This window comes from Ictalurus punctatus, unplaced genomic scaffold (genome assembly GCF_001660625.3).
Source record: "Ictalurus punctatus breed USDA103 unplaced genomic scaffold, Coco_2.0 Super-Scaffold_100046, whole genome shotgun sequence".
Taxonomy (NCBI): domain Eukaryota; kingdom Metazoa; phylum Chordata; class Actinopteri; order Siluriformes; family Ictaluridae; genus Ictalurus; species Ictalurus punctatus.
In genome coordinates, this window is record NW_026521087.1 from 4934173 (window position 1) to 4942541 (window position 8369).

At 39.1% G+C, this 8369-nt stretch overlaps 1 pseudogene; it reads left to right on the forward strand.

Annotated features, from left to right (window-relative positions):
* The window catches only part of LOC128629977 (piwi-like protein 1), a 14035-nt pseudogene extending 8603 nt beyond the window's left edge, over positions 1-5432 (forward strand).
* The last annotated feature ends 2937 nt before the right edge of the window (positions 5433-8369 follow it).

Below are 8369 nucleotides of genomic sequence, written 5' to 3' on the forward strand. Positions count from 1 at the left end.
TTTGTCAGGTACAACTTCTTCCACGTGAGTCACAAAGCGCGCTTCGGCAGTGTGGCCCCCACTCACTACAACATGGTGTACGACAGCAGTGTCCTCAAACCAGACCACATGCAGAGACTCACCTACAAACTCTGCCACATGTATTACAACTGGCAGGTAAAAGCCACACACACACACACACACACACACACACGTGTTCATACAAGCCCGCTTTCTACACAACCCCAGATCATGCTGATTGATGATGTAAGGATTGAGGATGTGGTCATTTTCTTTAATCGCACGTCTATCATTAGAGAATCCGCATCGTGTGATCAAAAACGGAGAATGCGCATGAATTTGTTATAGAATTTGTCCAAGATTTTATTGGGAATGTTTCGTACAGTGTTGACGATCTAAATAGCTTAATTTAGCTTAAAACCATGTAATTGCAGGGTTAAAGATACGAGCTATACGAGATCAAGCCTGCGATCGGAGCGTCCGTATACTCGATGTTTACAAAACCGCAAGAACGGAAGCGAAATGCTATCAAACAAGTCAGAGTTAATGTATTGTTCTGATGGCTGAAGGAAAATTTTACTTAACGGTTCTATCTTAAGGGTGAGCTGAGGTTGTGTATAATTAGTTTAGTAGAGAGAGAGTGAGTGATGTAGAAAAAGGAAATAAAGAATTAACAGGTGTTGTGAATTGAGGATGTGTAGAAAAAGTATATTTAAAGCAGATGAATGAATGTATTAGAAGCCGGGAAAGGTGAGGTTTCCTTCACGTGTTTCCTGGAGGATGCAGTAGAGTTGTGTGTGTGATTTCCTGTATACATGTATACACACGGTTGTGTGTAGTTTTAGAAACATCTGGGACTTGAATTTTCAGTGTGCACATGATAGATGTGCTATATAATGTAATTTAGAAACAGGTGGATTTCACGAATATTTTACACTAAATATGAAACTTATTCACTTCGACTGAACATTAAATGAATCTCAGAACTGAGACAGTATTACACAGTCAGTAACAGAGGCCCCTGTGAGAATCAGAACCTCAGGTTTAATCAGTGTTGTGGAATGTGATATGATCAAATCAACAAGTTAGTATATTTTACTTGTACTCAGCACTTTCCTTTAACTGGAGCTGAAACTTGTTGTTAAAGCGTTTTTGGCCTTTTGTCAACCCTACAGTTCTCTGTTCACGTTTTCCTACAAAATGTCACCTCCTGTAATAACACGAGCACTGCTTTTTATTTATTTAAATATTTTACATATACGGATTATATACTTTATGTACGTTTACAAAAGGCTGATGTAGATTTAAAACGCTCTGAAAGTTTTCACCAAAGGAACAGAAATTATCATTATTAATTTTTTAAACCGGTTTATGATGCTCGTGAGTGTGGCTCTGTGACATTTAACACCTTCAGCAAGACTTTAACGCGAACACGCTTTAAACCGGTATTTCCCGTCGCAGCACGCGCACAGGTTTGTTTAAGATTAGCACGCGCACACTTATAATATCGTCACTACAGAGCCCATGGAAATTAATGCTACTTTTGAATGGTTTTACTCTTCACCTTATAAATCTGAATTTCCTGCAGACGATACTAAAGTGAATGCATTTCTTCAAGACCTTTGTAACCCTGTTATTGATTTGAATACTGCCATGCAACTGGACTCCCCACTCTCTCTTGAAGAAATTTGAATTCAGTTAAAACTATGCAGTGTAACAAAGCTCCTGGCCCGGACGGGTTCCGATTGAATTGTTTAAAGCATCTATTGGAAAATTAGCTCCACTGCTTTTATCTGTGTTCAACGAATCCTTGGAATGTGGGTCTTTGCCTCCAGCTCTGACACAAGCCACGATAGCTCTCCTTCTTAAGGAGGGTAAGGATCCGTCCTCCTGCGGTTCTTATAGGCTGCTGTCTCTGCTTAATGCAGATGTAAAGGTGTTGGTGAAAGTAATGGCATCTCGTTTAGAGAACGTTATCCCTTATATCTGAAGAGCAAACTTCTTTTATAAAGGGACATCAGTTGTTTTTCAATACCCGTACGCTCTTTAAATTATTCAAAGCATTCGGCTGAGATTGTGATTTCTTTAGATGCTGAAAAAGCATTTGACAGGGTTGAGTGGGTTCAATCCACATCAGAGAGGAATGATTTCTAGGATTTATGATTTCATTCTGGCGTTAGGTAGTGAGGCAAGTACCAAAATTAAGAATGCGTGGGAAATGGAGTTAGGAGTACAGATAAGTGAGGAGTGTTGGGAACGTGCTATTGGTAGGATACAGTCTACCACTTCCTGTGCTCGTCTTGGACTCATCCAGTTCAAAGTTTTACACAGAGTCCATCTGTCTAAGTCGAGACTTTCTGTAATATATCCAGAAGTAGAGGACAAGTGTGATAAATGCCATGGCTCTCCCTGTCATCTTGGCCATATGTTTTTCTTCTGCCCTGATCTCCATGGTTTTTGGACTGGTTTCTTTACTGTCATGTCCACTATTCTCAGAGTAGATTTAAAACCTTGCCCATTCATTGCTACATTTGGGATTCCTGATGCCTCAGATCTATTACGCTGTGTACAAAAAGATATTATCACTTTCACATCCCTAATAGCAAGACGTTCCTGCGGCTGGTTCGTGTAAATAACTCGTACAGTCAGGCAGGTGTTGGTTGTTTAAAGAAACCTTTTAACAAAAAACAAAATAAAAATCAGCTCCTCAATCTTCCACCTCCTTCTGAAAACACACAGATGAAATAGAAATCACACGCTGCAAGGACACAGCCAGGTTCTCTTTTACACACACCTGAGAGGAGATAAACCAGCTGAACTTTCTAATCTTACATTAAACATCCAACAAGCAGCTTTCGGGTGACAGTGAGATATTAATGACAAGTTCCTGTAACGCTTCTTCTGCGCTAAACTCGAACCTGAGGGTGACGACGCCATCTCAAACTAAAACAACTTCTATCTACAAAGCTCCAGTGCAGAAGAGTTACTCTGACCGGGGTGGAGTATTTCAGTGTAGTACCTTCTGATCGGCGATCAGCCTGCCATCATGCAGCTCACCTTCTGTCAGCTTCTTGGCTGCACGTTAAATGCAGTCAGTGAAACCGGTGCGTAATGAACCTGTAGAGAGAGAGAATGACAGTGAATGAGTTCAGATGTTACTTGAACACATCTGTGATCTGAGTGCCTTGACCTCAGACATGATCTGCCTGCGAGGTAGGAACTGTGAGGTTAAACGCTGTGACTGTAAATAAACACTTGAACAGGTGTTGACTACAAGTGTGCGCTTACCCTATGCGCTGAAGTTGCTGCCTTAGATCACGGATGATTGCAATCACAGTCGCTCGTCTCTGCGCCTGAGCTGCCAACACCTACAGGAACACAGCTGCTGGAATAACATATTGATCCTATTGATCAGATGGTTACGTCTCGCCAACACCTACAGGAACACACAGATCTTTTAAACTCACGCATGTTGTTTTACATCTAAACCGTTATCCATGGACAGAACACACACTCTCCCCAAACAATATAAACACAGTAAAATAAAACTCAAGTGATCGAGTCACCGATGAATCGTTAGCAGAGTGGTTGAACGTAGTTAAAAAAAAAAAAAAGGACAAGTTTTAATTAGCTGAATTGTGCATCCTTACTGCCGGGTCTGGAGCTGCAGCCTGTTGGCCGTGCCCTACGCCACGGTATGGCGCATTTCCTTCACCCTGTCCTTCTTCTTCTGCACATGAAGTGTGAGTTAAACACTGTGACTGTAAATAAACACTGAAACAGGTGTTGACTTACCCTATGCACTGAACTTCCAGCCTTAGACTATTGATCCGAGCGATCAGAGCCGCACGTCTCGCCCGCTGAGCTGCCAACAACTACAGGAACACACGGGTCTTTTAAACTCACGCACTTCGTTTTACATCTCCATCAGAAGACGCAGTAGGCCTAATCAAAGGCCAGATAGAGGTCATCTAGTCCAGATACCTTGTTGTTCACTATTGACTGAACAAGTAAACAAATAAATAATATTTTAAATTCATTTAAGATCTGTTGCACTTTTATTATTATTATTATTATTATTATTATTATTAATAAATTATTCAACTGTTGGTTAAAGGCGCAAAAAAAAGAATCCACAATGCAATTAATGATTAACCACTTTAAATCGAATACATGTATTTTCTAGTATTCCCCCCAGAAGTTTATGTAAATATAAATAAAAGCTTCTCATTGTTGCCAGATTGAACAATCGAGTGCAATTTGAAACGTTTTTTTTCTTCTGTGCATTAATTAGTTCATTATCAATTTAATCACAGTTTGCTGATTTATTCCTAAAATATATTTATTACTAAAATAAAAAAGGAAATCCAGTAGGCAGTGATGTCAATAATTAATACATTTAAATATTAAAATTAAATAAAACTATTTTAGTATTTTCCTCCAGATATTGTACACTTAAAAAAAAGTAAAAGACAAAGAAAAACACAGCTTCTCATTGTTGCCAGATTGAGAGACTGAATGCAAATTACATATAAATAATTTTATTAGCTCATTATTTGGTTATACTTTGTTCTGATTTATTCCCAAAATGGAAATAGGAATTTCCCTGCTGAAAAAAACAAAACAAAAATCAATCACAACAGAAACCCTCATAGAATCTGTAATGTCCCTGTAGGTCTGCTGGTAATTTGTTGCTTTGGTGGCATGTTGTGTCTAGTGGATACCATTAAGAACCAATAATGGCACTGGTTTTAATGGTTAACAAATTAACACGCGTTCTCCGTTTTTGATCACACGATGCGGATTCTCTAATGATAGACGTGCGATTAAAGAAAATGACCACATCCTCAATCCTTACATCATCGATCAGCATGATCCGGGGTTGTGTAGAAAGCGGGCTTGTATGAACACAGGTGTGTGTGTGTGTGAGTGAGTGGGGTCCATGCTGCTGAAGTGCACTTTGTGACTCACGATGAAGTCATACCTGACAAATTAAGCCATCAGCGTTTAAAACACACCGAACGCAACCTGAAGCTGCGATCAGAAAGACCGCCAGAGAAAGAGGAAAAAGAACGATGAACTACACCTGAACACACCACTCGGGTCACGTGACTTCGGCGTCGATGACCGTTCTGGGAGGAGGGTTGCTCAGTCAACTATTTTCATTATCGATTATTATCAACTATTATGGATTAGTTGTTGCAGCTCTATTTGCAACACATTATACTAAGAATTGTGTGGTATTTGAAGATGTATGTTCAAGGTAATGCAGTTAATACCCATTGCAGTTCTTTATACTTCGGGGTTATTACTCGGATTATAAATGTATTTGAGTGAGGACATTTATCACCTGTGTGCTTTTTCTGCATTGTTATTAGTGTATGTACTGTATGATTTAGTAAAATAATCATTAGCCACGTTGTGAAGCTCGATGCAGTAGCTGATGTGAAAGTACATTTTATGTGGTGGCGAGGTGGAAATATGATCCATACGTATTATGAATGAGATAAGAATGATCTGAGACAACTTCAGACTGTGGAAGTGTTACAGTATTTTCTATATTTAATCTGTACGTATGAGGTCAAGAGTGTGACCACCATTATGAGTAGGTCCAATTACGTTCTGATTGACCTCTACTGAATCTAAGATGGACACAACCGCTGTTCTCAGAGGGTCTTCTGGGTTATCAAAGTGAATACTAAAATCACAGACGATTAATGCTTTATCTACAGACACAACCAGGTTTGAGATAAAGTCTGTAAATTCACTAAGAAATTCAGCATATGGCCCTGGGGGTCTGTAAATAATAATTAGAGGAATTGACTTATTTTTTGTGGCTACATAAGTTATACTGGTATAAAGAATTTCAAAAGAATTAAATTTATGACTAGGTTTGTGTGTGACGACTAGATTTTGACTATGGATGAGACCAACACCTCCTCCTCTACCAGTTGAACGAGGCTGATGTACATAACTGTATCCAGGAGGACTGGCTTCATTTAATGCTATGTACTCGTTTGGTTTAATCCAAGTTTCCGTTAAACACATTAAATTACATTCCTGATCAGTAATGATGTCGTTAACAATAAGAGCCTTAGACGCAAGAGATCTAATGTTTAATAGTCCTAGCTTCAGATTAAAGGTGCTGGATGTGCATTCAGTATGATCTAATTTTAGGTTAATTAGGTTACTAAAACAAACATTCTGAAATTGTCTAGGTATTTGTATAGCTCGGGGAACAGACACAGTCTCTATAGTATGTACTACAGGTGTTGGACTATTAATTGAACATTGCTTATGATGAACGTTGTTATTGTAGATGATGTGCTTACTGTAGTCACTTGGTGTGTAGTGTCTTGGAGATGTTGTCAGACAGCAGTTCCACTCCGAGGCTGCTGGGGTGCAGGCCATCAGGACGAAACAACCTAGGACGCTCAGAACAGATTCCAGTTATTAACAAACAGCAGATTCTGTTCATTACACTGTGAGGGAAATTATTCATTTTTACTTTGAAATAGTTTTGTTCTTGTTCTGTTTCATTCTCATGTGAGGATAACGACTCAGAAGGCCATGTGATGTCACTGAGATCAGAATGTTTATCTGCTTAAAGAGACACAAACATGTTCTTCTGTTCAATGTTCGTCTAAACATCATCTAAGATCCTAAAACAAAGCCTGTTTGAACTGCCTCAAACTGCTTCTTGTCGGTACACAGAATGATGTCATGCTCTGAGTTTCGTGTGTGTGTGTATGTATGTGTATGTATGTATATATATATATATATATATATATATATATATATATATATATATATATATATATATATATATATATATATATATATATATATATAATTAGTAGTGGTTTCGTACAAGGACTTCAGAGCGCTTTCATTATTCTATCCTGCTTTATTCTATCCTGTATTAACCGTCTGAGAGAGGGGGCGTCGCTGCAGGGGTCCCGGCTCAGGAGTATGGGGGCGCTTGCAGGTCTTTAGTTTATTTATCGAAAACATTGGATTTGGTGTCACAAGGATCGCCAGCACGTTTGCATGCCATGGCTCGAGCTGCTCTCTTAGTGCAGATCACTGGGAAAGTTGCTCTCACACATTGATCTTACACTCATCACACCAGGTCACTTCTATTTTGAATTAGATCCACATGCAACACGACAGCTCAACAAAGAACAGGATATGAAGTTATTCTATGTGTCACCCAAAATTTAAATATTAAACCTAATTAGTGTGTCTAATACACCAACTGTAGTGTTGTATTGCCTAATTAATTCTGTGGAGCCAGTCACTGAGAACACTCACGATTGCCTAGCCGAAATTCATATTTCCTCGAGTTAAAGTTTGAACTTTTTAGACGTTCCATCTGGAAGATTTTGTGAGCACCCTGTTCTGCCCAATTGGCCGAATTAAAAGCTATCACTACAGAGTGCGAACTGGTTACGGTAGAATTGCTAATATATACACTGACTCTGATTGTGCCCATGGATAGCGTCATCCGTTTGGAGCTGTTTGAATGCAGTGAGGTTTTAGTAAAAGTGCTGGAACGCCACTTTAACATACCAAGCAAATAGTTTAATTGAATTCTGATTGTACCTACTGCACTTCTCACTGTATGAATTTCAGATGCACATGGTTTTAACCAGTGCGCGAGGGGGAAGTTATGGGAAAAGATAAAACAGCAAGAGGACTGGTCTCTGTACTTACAGGCAATTATGGATAATTATTATTATTTTTTTAAACTTCCAGGCAATGGTGAATAATAACCTGAGTGTGAAATTTATGCTCAAAACAATGTCAGAAAGGGAAAATCAGTATCGACAGGGCTCATATCAATGCCAGAAGGACCGTTTAAGCACCTGGTGATAGACAGGTTTAGCAGATGGAGGGAGGCAATACAATCAGCAGACTAAACTGCTGGAACAATGATTAAATTTTTAACCAGAGAGGTAATTCCTAGAGACGGCATACCATCTCAGATTAGCTCTGACAATGGCTCAGCGTTCGTTTAAAAAACAGTGTTACAGTAACTGTGATTAAATTAAAATTTTGATGTGCTTATCACCCTTAGTCACAGGGAATAGTGGAAAAGGTAAGTGGTACCTTTAAGGCTAAGTTTAACGCAATTTGTGCTGACTCTGAACTCTTTTCGGTAGATGCTCTACCTCCTGCACTAATGACCTATCGCATGCAGACTAACAGAAATATGCATCTAACACCGCATGAAATGCCTATGGGCCAACCCATGTCTGTGTCATACCTGAGAGGTCCTTATGAAGAACTGCCGCTGAAGTAATTACAGATGGAACTAAGAGCATATATGCGATAACTAACTGCTATGTATGAAGCTATCTATTCAC